The 14,448-nt window shown below is 44.1% G+C and overlaps 1 protein-coding gene across 1 annotated transcript in view; it reads left to right on the top strand.

The window, feature by feature from the left end:
• Nucleotides 1–14,448, top strand: part of LOC124615945 — a 373,296-nt gene that overhangs the window by 351,349 nt on the left and 7,499 nt on the right. The window lies entirely within an intron of this gene.

Here is a 14,448-nt window from a genome sequence, read left to right as displayed (position 1 = left end):
GCTAATCATTTGCATATCACAGCATCTTCTTCCTGTCGGTTAAATTTCGCGTCTGTAGCACGTCATCTTCGTGGTGTAGCAATTTTAATGGCGAGTAGTGTACTTGGTTTAGTTCCGTTACGGGGAACAACAGATTTGGATAGTTTTAATGCTGTTCAAAAGTATTTTGACAAAATTGCTGATTTGCAAAAATGCTCTGTCGTTTGTACCAGTACTGTACCAGCTAAGATATGTAGAGTAAATAGCTTCGTTTGTCAATTATGAAAAAACCGAATAAGTTGCTTAACTTTTCATTGCATTATTCGTCAGGAAATACTGCGTAGAAAAGAGTTAGAATGCAGTCCGTAATGAAAAATGTAACGAAAATTACGAACATAATACGATAAGGAAATACATCACTTATTCATCGGAAGTTAAGCAGTTTCTGGTAGAAAAGTTGACACGGTATATGGAGATAGAGTTCTTCACTCCGAAAATCATTGGTTAAGCACAGGAAACTGTTCAGTTCTTTTTCCCCTTAAAATTATCAAGTTTTTGAATAAAGAGATAAAATCGGATGTTTCGGAATTTGAAAAGAGTCTGAAGGGTACACTTTTCTTTTCGAGAATTAGAATTCCTAACAAATGTTACAGATCACTTAAATAATCTGAATTTACATTTGCTTACAGGGAGTACTGTATTGTGTATTTAAGCTGGGGACCTAGAAACGACGGAGAGGCTTCGTCCCGCCATAGCCCTCAGCGGTTCACAACTCCACAACAGGTCACCCACCCCACCGCTACCGCCACACCACACCGAACCCAGGGTTACTGTGTCGGCCCCCATTGGACCCCCCTCACCGGGGACGTCTCATACCAGACGAGTGTGACCCCAAATGTTTGAGTCGTAGAGTAATTATTGTGTACGCGTACGTACCCGTGGTCTAGGGGTAGCGTCTTTGATTCATAACCAAAACGTCTTCGGTCCCGGGTTTGATCCCCGCCACTCCCTAAATTTTGATAAATAATCAGCAATGGCGTCCGAAGACTTCCGGCATAAGAAGTCAGCCTCATTCTGCCAACGGCCTTGTCAAAGAGGGCGGAGGAGCGGATAGAGGTTCAGGGCACTCTCTTGTCCTAGGGGTGGGAAATTGCCCCTAAAGGCGGAAGAATCAGCAATGATCAACGACATGAGGATACAGAAGGCAATGGAAACCACTGCATTAAAGACACGTAACGTGTATCCACAGGACATGTGGCCTGTAATTGAAGAAGTGTCATGATGATCTCTCCATTAGCAAAAGATTCCGGAATAGTCCCCCATTCGGATCTCCGGGAGGGGACTGCCAAGGGGGAGGTTACCATGAGAAAAAGATTGAATAATCTACGAAAGGATAACGTTCTACGAGTCGGGGCATGGAATGTCAGAAGCTTGAACGTGGTAGGGAAACTAGAAAATCTGAAAAGGGAAATGCGAAGGCTCAATCTAGATATAATAGGGGTCAGTGAAGTGAAGTGGAAGGAAGACAAGGATTTCTGGTCAGATGAGTATCGGGTAATATCAACAGCAGCAGAAAATGGTATAACAGGCGTAGGATTCGTTATGAATGGGAAGGTAGGGCAGAGGGTGTGTTACTGTGAACAGTTCAGTGACGGGGTTGTTCTAATCAGAATCGACAGCAGACCAACACCGACAACGATAGTTCAGGTATACATGCCGACGTCGCAAGCTGAAGATGAACAGATACAGAAAGTGTATGAGGATACTGAAAGGGTAATCCAGTATGTAAAGGGGGACGAAAATCTAATAGTCATGGGCGACTGGCCGGCCGAAGTGGCCGCGCGGTTAAAGGCGCTGCAGTCTGGAACCGCACGACCGCTACGGTCGCCGGTTCGAATCCTGCCTCGGGCATGGATGTGTGTGATGTCCTTAGGTTAGTTAGGTTTAAGTAGTTCTAAGTTCTAGGGGACTTATGACCACAGCAGTTCAGTCCCATAGTGCTCAGAGCCATTTGAACCATTTGAACCATGGGCGACTGGAATGCAGTTGTAGGGGAGGGAGTAGAAGAAAAGGTTACAGGAGAATATGGGCTTGGGACAAGGAATGAAAGAGGAGAAAGACTAATTGAGTTCCGTAACAAGTTTCAGCTAGTAATAGCGAATACCCTGTTCAAGAATCACAAGAGGAGGAGGTATACTTGGAAAAGGCCGGGAGATGCGGGAAGATTTCAATTAGATTACATCATGGTCAGACAGAGATTCCGAAATCAGATACTGGATTGTAAGGCGTACCCAGGAGCAGATATAGACTCAGATCACAATATAGTAGTGATGAAGAGTAGGCTGAAGTTCAAGACATTAGTCAGGAAGAATCAATACGCAAAGAAGTGGGATACGGAAGTACTAAGGAATGACGAGGTATGTTTGAAGTTCTCTAACGCTATAGATACAGTAATAAGGAATAGCGCAGTAGGCAGTACAGTTGAAGAGGAATGGACATCTCTAAAAAGGGCCATCACAGAAGTTGGGAGGGAAAACATAGGTACAAAGAAGGTAGCTGCGAAGAAACCATGGGTAACAGAAGAAATACTTCAGTTGATTGATGAATGGAGGAAGTACAAACATGTTCCTGGAAAATCAGGAATATAGAAATACAAGTCTCTGAGGAATGAAATAAATAGGAAGTGCAGGGAAGCTAAGACGAAATGGCTGCAGGAAGAATGTGAAGATATCGAAAAAGATATGATTGTCGGAAGGACAGATTCAGCATACAGGAAAGCCAAAACAACCTTTGGTGACATTAAAAGCAACGGTGGTAACATTAAGAGTGCAACGGGAATTCCACTGTTAAATGCAGAGGAGAGAGCAGATAGGTGGAAAGAATACATTGAAAGCCTCTATGAGGGTGAAGATTTGTCTGATGTGATAGAAGAAGAAACAGGAGTCGATTTAGAAGAGTTAGGGGATCCAGTATTAGAATCGGAATTTAAAAGAGCTTTGGAGGACTTACGGTCAAATAAGGCAGAAAGGATAGATAACATTCCATCAGAATTTCTAAAATCATTGGGGGAAGTGGCAACAAAACGACTATTCACGTTGGTGTGTAGAATATATGAGTCTGGCGATATACCATCTGACTTTCGGAAAAGCATCATCCACACAATTCCGAAGACGGCAAGAGCTGACAAGTGAGAGAATTATCGCACAATCAGCTTAACAGCTCATGCATCGAAGCTGCTTACAAGAATTATATACAGAAGAATGGAAAAGAAAATTGAGAATGCGCTAGGTGACGATCAGTTTGGCTTTAGGAAAAGTAAAGGGACGAGAGAGGCAATTCTGACGTTACGGCTAATAATGGAAGCAAGGCTAAAGAAAAATCAAGACACTTTCATAGGATTTGTCGACCTGGAAAAAGCGTTCGACAATATAAAATGGTGCAAGCTGTTCGAGATTCTGAAAAAAGTAGGGGTAAGCTATAGGGAGAGACGGGTCATATACAATATGTACAACAACCAAGAGGGAATAATAAGAGTGGACGATCAAGAACGAAGTGCTCGTATTAAGACGGGTGTAAGACAAGGCTGTAGCCTTTCCCCCTACTCTTCAATAAGTACATCGAGGAAGCAATGATGGAAATAAAAGAAAGGTTCAGGAGTGGAATTAAAATACAAGGTGAAAGGATATCAATGATACGATTCGCTGATGACATTGCTACCCTGAGTGAAAGTGAAGAAGAATTAAATGATCTGCTGAACGGAATGAACAGTCTAATAACTACACAGTATGGTTTGAGAGTAAATCGGAGAAAGACGAAGGTAATGAGAAGTAGTAGAAATGAGAACAGCGAGAAACTTAACATCAGGATTGATGGTCACGAAGTCAATGAAGTTAAGGAATTCTGCTACCTAGGCAGTAAAATAACCAATGACGGACGGAGCAAGGAGGACATCAAAAGCAGACTCGCTATGGCAAAAAAAGGCATTTCTGGCCAAGAGAAGTCTACTAATATCAAATACCGGTCTTAATTTGGGGAAGAAATTTATGAGGATGTACGTCTGGAGTACAGCATTGTATGGTAGTGAAACATGGACTGTGGGAAAACCGGAACAGAAGAGAATCGAAGCATTGGAGATGTAGTGCTATAGACGAATGTTGAAAATTAGGTGGACTGATAAGGTAAGGAATGAGGAGGTTGTACGCAGAATCGGAGAGGAAAGGAATATGTGGAAAACACTGATAAGGAGAAGGGACAGGATGATAGGACATCTGCTAAGACATGAGGGAATGACTTCCATGGTACTAGAGGGAGCTGTAGAGGGCAAAAACTGTAGAGGAAGACAGAGATTGGAATACGTCAAGCAAATAATTGAGGACGTAGGTTGTCAGTGCTACTCTGAGATGAAGAGGTTAGCACAGGAAAGGAATTCGTGGCGGGCCGCATCAAACCAGTCAGTAGACCAATGACCAAAAAAAAAAAAGCACGTACGTGGAGACAATGTTTGCGCAGCAATCGCCGACATAGAGCAACAGAGGCGGAATAAGGGGAACCGGCCCGCATTCGCCGAGGTAGATGGAAAACCGCCTTAAAAAGCATCCATAGGTTGGCCGACACACCTGACCTCAACACTAATCCGCCGGGAGGATTCATGCCGGTGACCGGCACGTCTTCCCGCTCAGGAAGCAGCGCGTTAGAGCGCGCGGCTAGCCGGGCGGGCTTACAGGGAATAAGTAGAGCTCGCGATCCAGCGCTATCGACTTTCGTCTCTACAGTTAGCCGGCATGACTGTGTCTGCGCAAGCCGTGATGGCAGTGCATGGATCGAGTTGGAAGCACAGGCTGGAGGGTAATGATTCAAATGGTTCAAATGGCTCTGAACACTATGGGACTCAACTGGTGAGTCCCCTAGAACTTAGAACTAGTTAAACCTAACTAACCTAAGGACATCACAAACATCCATGCCCGAGGCAGGATTCGAACCTGCGACCGTAGCGGTCTTGCGGTTCCAGACTGCAGCGCCTTTAACCGCACGGCCACTTCGGCCGGCGAGGGTAATGATTCGCTACACACACTTTGCAAGGTCCAAGCTAGATTATACTGCTGGACCTCTTCGATCAATTCATTGCTCATGAAATGTTTGTGTTAGGGACTGTCATACAGGGTACAGAAACTGGGGTGATGCACCATCCTGCATAAACTATGTCCCTTGTCTTTCTACAAAGCTAACGTTCTCCAATATCACGTTCCCCTTCGTGCAAAAGTTACTAAATTTATTAATTTGCTAAAGTGGACGGCCCTATAAGTCTGTCACCTACAGTTCCCGCCCTCACTTTGGTGCTAACGTAAACCTGATGCTTTGCTTCCACGGTCGCATCTTCCCATACATAGTTATAGTGGTAAGTCATGAGTCTGCTCTGTGTGAATCCCACGTTATCCGGAAACAAAATGCAAACTATAAATTGCGGCTCTTCTGCGCTCCATCCTAGAATCCACAGGCAGCACTGTAATTTGGCATAGTGGGCTTGTGGCCTGATAACTTGCACATTCTCTAAGTTGTACCGACAAAGTGACTACACGTACAGAACAGTTGATGCCTTCAGCAGTTCCAGTTCTTCATACACTTGTTCCATGACCGCCATCTACTTAGCGCTACACTCGTGCCGCAGTGTTCGTCGTGTGAATCACGCGATGTCTGCCGCAATTCCTGTTTCTTGTTGGGAATGATACGGTGCCTGCAACTCGATAACTCGATGGAACAACCTGCTGGAGTCCTTTTTTTTTTCAGATAGAATGCGCATGAGCATGTCGTTCAGCATATACACTGAAGCGCCAAAGAAACTGAAACAGGCATCAAATACAGAGAGATGTAAACGAGCAGAACACGGCGCTGCGATCGGCAGCGTCCGTATAAAAAAAGTGTCTGGCGCAGTTGTTGGATCGGTTACTGCTGTTACAATGGCAGGTTATCAAGATTGAAGAGAAACTGAACTCAGTGTTATAGTCGGCGCATGAGGGATGGGACACAGCATCACCTGGGTACCGATAAGTTGGAGATTTTCCAGTACGACCATTTCTCGAGTGTACCTCGAATATCAGGAATCCGGTAAAACGTCAAATCTCCGACATCGCTGCGGCCGGAAAAAGATTCTGCAAGAACGGGACCAATGACGACTGAAGAGAATCGATCAAAGTGACAGAAGTGCAACCCTTCCGCAAATTGCTGCAGAATTCAATGCTGGGCCATCAACAAGTGTCAGCGTGTGAACCACTCAACGAATCATCGATACGGGCTTTCGGAGCCGAAGGCCCACCCCTGTACCCTTCATGACTGCACGACACAAAGCTTTACGCTTCGCCTGGGCCCGTCAACACCCACATTGGGCGGTTGATGTGCCCTGGTCGAAAGAGTCTTGTTTCAGATTATATCGAGCGGATGGACGTGTACGGGTATGGAGGAAACCTCACGAATCCATCGACCCTACACGTCAGCAGGGGAACGTTCAAGTTAGTGGAGGCTCTGTAATGGTGTGAGGCATATGCAGATAGAGTGATATGGGATCCCTGATACTTCTAGATACGGCTCTGACAGGTGATACGCACGTAAGTGTCCTGTCTGATCACCTGCATCCATTTATGTCCATTTTGAATTCCTATGGACTTGGGTAATTCCAGCAGGACAATGAGACACCCCACAAGTCCACAATTGCTACAAGTGGCTCTAGGAACGTTCTTCTGAGTTTAAACTCTTCCGCTGACCACCAAACTCCCAAGACGTGAACATTATTGAGCGTATTTGGGATGCCTAGCAACGTGCTGTTCAGAAGAGATCTCCACCGTCTCGTACTCTTACGGATTTATGGACAGCCCTGCAGGATTCATGGTGTCAATTCCCTCCAGCACTACTTCACACATAAGTCGAGTCCATGTCACATCTTGTTGCTGCACTTTTGCTTGCTCGCGGGGGCCCTACACGATATTAGGCAACGAAACTCAGTCTCGGAATCTGGCAAAAAACCCAAAGAGATTCTGGTCATACATAAAGCACATCAGTGGCAAGACGCAATCAATACCACCTCTGCGCTATAACAACGGTGAAGTCACTGATGACAGTGCCACTAAAGCAGAGTTATTAAACACGGTTTTCCTAAACTACTTAACCAAAGAAGACGAAGTATATGTCCCTGAATTCCAATCAAGAACAACTGTCAAGATGAGAAACATAGAAGCAGATATCCTCGGTGTAGCGAAGCAGTTTAAATCACTTAGTAAAGACAAAGCCTCCGGTCCAGATTGTATACCAGCCAGGTTTCTTTCAGAGTATGCTGATACAATAGCTCCATACTTAGCAATTATATACAACCGCTCGCTCACAGGAAGATCCGTACCTAAAGACTGGAAAATTGCTCAAGTCACACCAATACCAAGAAATGGAAGTAGGAGCAATCCGCTGAATTACAGGCCCATCGACTAACGTCGATTTGCAGTAGAGTTTTGGAACATACACTGTGTTCGAACATTATGAAGTTCCTCGAAGAAAACGATTTATTCTCACATAGTCAGCACGGATTCAGAAAATATCGTCCTTGTGAAAGACAACTAGTTCTTTATACTCATGAAGTAATGAGTGATATCGATAGGGAACGTCAAACAGATTCCATATTTTAGATTTCCAGAAGGCTTTCGACACCGTTCCTCATAAGCGTCTTCTAATTGAACTGCGTGCCTATGGAATATCGCCTCAGCTGTGCGACTGGATTCGAGATTTCCTGTCAGAAAGGTCACAGTTCATAGTTATAGACAGAAAGTCATCGAGTAAAACGGAAGTAATATCCGGCGTTCCCCAAGGAAGTGTTATAGGCCCTCTATTGTTCCTGATCTATATAAACGACCTAGGAGACAACCTGAGTAGCCGTCTTAGATTGTTTGCAGATGATGCTGTCATTTACCATCATGTAAAGTAATTAGATGACCAATACGAATTGCAAAATGATTTAGATAAACTACCTGTATGGTGCGAAAAGTGGCACTTGGCCCTGAATAAAGAAAAGTGTGAAGTTATTCACATGAATACTAAAAGATATCCGCTAAATTTCGATTACGCATTAAGTCACACAAATCTGAAGACTGTAAATTGAGCTAACTACTTAGGGATTACAATTACACATAACCTAAACTGGAATGATTACATAGAAAATGATGTGGGTAGAGCAAAACAAAGACTACGATTCATTGGCAGAACACTTAGAAGGTGCAACAGGTATACTAAAGAGACTGCTTACACTACGCTTGTGCACCCTATTCTGGAGTATTGCTGTGCGGTGTGGGATCCGCATCAGGTGGGGCTGACGGACGACTTCGAAAAAGTTCAAAGAAGGGCAGCTCGTTTTGTATTATCGTGAAATAGAGGAGATAGTGCCACAGATATAATACGTGGAGTGGCAATCATTAAAACAAAGGCGTTTTTCGTTGCGACGGGATCTTCTCATGAAATTTCAATCACCATTTTCTTCTCCGATTGCGAAAACATTCTGTTGGCACCCACCTACATAGGGAGAAATGATCATCACGATAAAATAAGAGAAATCAGGGCTCGTACAGAGAAATTTAGGTGCTCGTTATTCCCGCGCGCCGTTCGAGAGTGGAACGGTTGAGAGACAGCTTTAAGGTAGTTCATTGAACCCTCTGCAGGCACTTTATTGTGAATGGCGGAGTAGTCACGTAGATGTAGATGTGTACTAGTTTCTTTGGCACTTCAGTATATGAAGGGTGCTTGTCGGTTAACTCAACTGGCTACCCTAGGCGTTTCCAACTCGAGTGCCTGACGGAGTGCAGCTACGCACCCACGGGGCAGGTGAGCAGGGGTGGACGAAAAGGCTACCACGTGGTCAGTCAGTTAGCCGAGCTGGAACCTGTGATACAGTTCTGCACCGGCCGAGTGCACGCGACCATTAATTACGTACCATTTTTTTAAAAAATTGGGCCTCTCTCCCCCCTTGGAGAGCATTGGTGTGATGTGGTGGAGCTCCTGCCCTCCTCCCCCCATAACTTGAGCTTCACAATATCAGTGTTAAATAATTATATTTATTTGGTATGTCCATTTTTATACCACTAAAAATAGCTATTAGGATGCTCGGAATTAATTTTATAAGACAAAATTTTGTTTCTGAAGAACAGAAATATGTTAATATCGAGTATAGATTTAAGTGTCAGGAAGCCCTTTTTGAAAGTATTTGCATGGAGTGTAACCATGTATGGAAGTGAAACATGGAGGATAAATAGTTTAGACATGAAGAGAATAGAAGCTTTCGAAATGTGGTGCTACAGAAGAATGCTGAGGATTAGACGGTTAGATCACATAACTAATGAGGAGGTATTGAATAGGATTGGGGAGAAGAGAAGTTCGTGGCACAACTTGACAAGAAGAAGGGATCGGTTGGTAGGACATATTCTGAGGCATCAAGGGATCACCAATTTAGTATTGGAGGGCAGCGTGGAGGGTAAAAATCGTAGAGGGAGACCAAGAGATGAATACACTAAGCAGACTCAGAAGGATGTAGGTTGCCGTAAGTACTGGGAGATTAAGAAGCTTGCACAGGATAGAGTAGCATGGAGAGCTGCATCAAACCAGTCTCAGGACTGAAGACCACAACAACAACAACTGAATATTCTCTGTCATTTAGTAGCTTTCAAGACAATTAAACTCATTGTGCTGTACCTTAAATGCGGTCATCATTTTCAGCTCTAATTTCACAGTAAAATGGTAGTACGTAGATTTGTAAAGTGTATTACATAGTCATTTTAGCACGTAAATAAACATGCCAGTCCTGAGTAGTACGTGGATGGACACACAGACGGATGAAAATGATCCGCGAAAATACGAGTGATAGTAGCAATCATTTTGAAAGATCCCTAAAAAAACTGACCTTTTATTGATGTATTGGTTACATTAAACGCCACTGAACTTTTGCTTTGCAGATGAAAGAAAACACTGTTTGTGCCTTCCTTTGAACCTTATGTCTAAGCAGCTTTTCAATTTCTTCATTTATATGACCACTAACAGAATTCTTGACAATGAACTTCATATAAACTTCCTTCCGCAGATGATGCGTTTCTTGATGGCGGATTTGTTTCGGCTTGTCGGGATGCTGCTTAACATACTCACTGGTAAAGTTTTGACACAAATTCATGCTGAACACAGAAAACCTGTCCTGCATATTTTGCTGAATATCACTCTGATTCATTGATATCCGGTGATTTTTACCAGCGCGGCAGGGAGTTTCCCGAATGAAATCTGACACTTGTGCGGCACTTGTTTCAAGTAATGGCATCCAGGTCATGGCGCAGTATCAGTCCAGAGAAGCATAAACTTTAATACTGTCTATGCTCGAGAGTAATTCTAGGAAACAAATTGTTATCCGTTATAATAACGTGTATTCTGTTAATTTAAAATTTGACGTGAGATTTTCATTGCCCTCCTTTTAAATGAGATCTGGTGCGATTTTACCAGACCCCTCCACCCCCCTCCCTCCTCCCATTTCGAGCTCAATTAATAGACGTCCCTTCGCAAGCGCAGAAAGCGTGTAATAGGGCTGTCGGGCGGATAGCCTTTGCTAACTGCACCTGCCTGCGAGCGGGCTGAGCGCCGCTGCCAGTGCAGCAACGCTAAGGGACAGCGTTGTAACAGTCTAGACTAAATAAAGGGCTTATTTCAATGGTGGTACAAGTCCATTACCTCCCTTTTCTGATTATAGTGCTTCTGACATTAATGATCCAAACAAACAGAAAGAAACGTTCATCTCTAGCAAGAAGCCATATATGTGTGACTATTTCTGGTACCTCAACTGCAGATTTTTCAGCGCTCATTTAACTTTAGGACTATGTATCTTAAAATGAACAAAAATCGACTTGAACCACTGTTGAAATAAGCCCTTCAAATGATGGCGGAATATCGTGTCTGCCATTTCCTGAGTAGAATAATGGGAATCTATTTTACTGTGCAATTTCATGTTTTCGCAGCGTATTGACTGACCCATTACTTTTAGGGTGTGCAGCTGCAGAAGTCCCATTTCTTCACATAATATTTCGACCGTAGATCCTTCGGCCATCTCCGAGCGAACCTACAGAATTTAGCTACAGCACTCGCGTCCTTCTTTAAACTCGACGGACGCATTACCGCGCATGTGGTCACATATACACTAGAGCCAGAGATATTGCACGGCAGCAAAAAACTTAATAAGAACGGATTCTGAGGCTGTACGCTCGATCCATGCGGGGATATCAGTGCGTCAACATGAGCTGCACTGTAACGATATCTTTGCTACATGGTCAAAGAAAGCGCAGATTCGAGGTTGAAACTGGTATCTCCATTAATTAAACCCTTCGCCAAACGAATTTTCACTGCTTCCTCACCACCGAGTCTCGTAATTATGCATTCCACTCGAGAATTGTCATACAGCCTGTGCGTGGTGCGGCCGTCGGATTTGAAACAACAGAAGCGAATGATGCTACTTCGATCTGTCGGCGCACTCAGAAGAAGGCCAAAAGATGTATGGCCTGAATATAAATAGAAGGAATGGCGTGTTGGAACTTGTGCGTCCGGAATCTACTCTATCGCTCTATTTTTCCCGCTTTTATGTGTCTTTCGCTCCACGGAATCACGAATCTTGTTGTGGTGTCAGCATAGCCTCAAAACGATATGTACGGAATGGTTAACATAGAAGGTAGTTGTAAGTCTGTGACAACAGCATCACACTCAGAGAACTAAGCACAGAAGCGAACATAGCCAAGAAGAAATGAGCAATGAACGTCAACAGAAAGACTACCTGCACCGCTCAGTAGTGACCGTTCTCAACACAAATACTGTAGAAAGGCCCAAACTTCAACAACTATTTGTTTCCCGGTCTATGTTTACAGCGCCTCTCTTTAAATTCTGATCGGCTTTATCTCATGTAAGAACACATCTCAAAAGAAAACACACTGCACTTACCCCAAATCATCCAACTGCAAGGGTCAGAGCTGTACCTAGAAGATAGTGTACATCTAGATCTACATACATACTCCGAAAGTGATCGTACCGTGCACTGCGAAGGGCGCCCTGTACCACTGCTACTCGCTTTCTTTCCTGTTCCACTCGTATAACAGAGCGAAAGAAAAGCGACTCCCTAGAAACCTCATATACATCTACATACATACTCCGCAATCCACCATACGGTGCATGGCGGAGAGTACCTCGTACCACAACTAGCATCTTCTCTCTCTGTTCCACTCCCAAACAGAACGAGGGAAAAATGGCTGCCTATATGCCCCTGTACGAGCCCTAATCTCTCTTATCTTGTCTTTGTGGTCTTTCCGCGAAATATAAGTTGGCGGCAGTAAAATTGTATTGCAGTCAGCCTCAAATGGTGGTTCTCTAAATTTCCTCAGTAGCGATTCACGAAAACAACGCCTCCTTTCCTCCACAGACTCCCACCCGAGTTCCTGAAGCATTTCCGAAACACTCGCGTGATGATCAAACCTACCAGTAACAAATCTAGCAGCCCGCCTCTGAATTGCTTCTATGTCCTCCCTCAATCCGACCTGATAGGGATCCCAAACGCTCGAGCAGTACTCAAGAATAGGTTGTATTAGTGTTTTATTTCGGTCTCCTTTACAGATGAACCAGATCTTCCCAACATTCTACCAATGAGCCGAAGACGACTATCCGCCTTCACCACAACTGCCATTACATGCTTGTCCCACTTCATATCGCTCTGCAATGTTACGCCCAAATATTTAATCGACGTGACTGTGTCAAGAGCTACACTACTAATGGAGTATTCAAACACTACGGGACCCTTTTTCCTATTCAACTGCATTAATTTACATTTATCTATATTTAGGGTTAGCTGCCGTTCTTTACACCAATCACAAATCCTGTCCAAGTCATCTTGTATCCTCCTACAGTCACTCAACGACGACACGTTCCCGTACACCACAGCATCATCAGCAAACAGCCGCACATTGCTATGCACCCTATCCAAAATATCATTTATGTAGATAGCAAATAACAGCGGACCTAGTACACTTCCCAGGGGCACTCCAGATGATACCCTCACCTCCGATGAACACTCACCATCGAGGACAACGTACTGGGCTCTATTACTTAAGAAGTAATGTACCTCCGTACAAGCTCTAATTATTCTCTTTTTATCTTCGTTGTCCTTATGCGAAACGTAAGTTGGCGGCAGTAGAATTGATGTGCAGGCGGCCTCAAATGATTGTTCTCAAAATTTTCACAATAGTGCCTCGCGAAAAGAGTGTCGTATTCCCTCCTGTAGGGGGAGATTAGTGTTTAACGTCCCGTCGACAACGAGTTCATTAGAGACGGAGCACAAGGTCGGACGGGCGGGTGGAGTGCCTTTTCAGGAGAACCACCCCCGCATTTTCCGTTAGCGATTTAGAGCAGTCACGGAAAACCTAAATCTGGATGCCCTGCGGCTGGTTTGAACAGTCGTCCTCCCGAAAGCGATTCCAGTCCGCTAACCACTGTGTTACTTTACTCGGTTATTCACTATAGGGATTCCCATTTGAGTTCACGAAATATCTCCTTGATACTTGTGTGTCGATCGAAGTTACCGGTAACAAATCTAGTAGCACACCTCGAATTTCTTCGATGTCTTCCTTTAATCCTTCCGGGTTGGGATCCTAAACACTCGAACTGTGCGCAAGAATGGGTCCCACTAGCATTCTATACACCGTCTGCTTTGCAGGCGAGCTACACATTCCCAAAATTCTGCCAACAAAACGAAGGCCAGCATTGGCCTTCTCTGCTACGATCCTAGGAATACTCAATGTTTTTTTGCCGCTACGTCAGTCTAATGACTTAGTTTAGAATCGCATGAAAGAATGCGCACTAGAAACGGCCATTAGAAGTTTCCGCCATTTTCTAAAGTTCTTGTTGTTGTTAGACATGACGTTGTGTATTGCTCAGCATTTGTAAATATTTCGCGTTCTATATACTTTAGTGGTGTATAATATATTAAATCTATTTCGAAGTTATTGTTAATTTTCCAGGCAAAGAATTTTGTGGTGAGTAAAATGCTATATACTGCTAGAACTATTTACATAATATGTGGACAGTTTAGTCATACTTCGTCGGTCGTACCTGGAAACAGAAGGAGGCCGGGGCCGGCGCGCCTACCCGAGTCCAGGAAGCAGCGCCTTAGCGCTCTTTTTTTTGTATAATCTCATTTTGTTCGTTTTTGTTCGTCGTATCTGCTCTGGGCGGACGTCGAAAGACACCCGTTTCAGTTCGTTGTTGATCCATTAACTCAGTTTTTTTATTACAGAGGGCAGCTAGTCCTCTGACCGAACACGCTGAGCTACTGTGGCGGCTAGGGCTCTCGGCTACCCTGACCGTCTCCCCACTAATTCCTGTAAAAAAAATGGAACACATGTTTTTAAGAAAAGAAAACACGCTGTCTTCTCTGTA

The sequence above is a fragment of the Schistocerca americana genome, chromosome 5 (genome assembly GCF_021461395.2).
Source record: "Schistocerca americana isolate TAMUIC-IGC-003095 chromosome 5, iqSchAmer2.1, whole genome shotgun sequence".
Taxonomy (NCBI): domain Eukaryota; kingdom Metazoa; phylum Arthropoda; class Insecta; order Orthoptera; family Acrididae; genus Schistocerca; species Schistocerca americana.
Note: the sequence above shows the minus strand (reverse complement) of the source record. Positions and strands in the feature narration are given on the sequence as shown.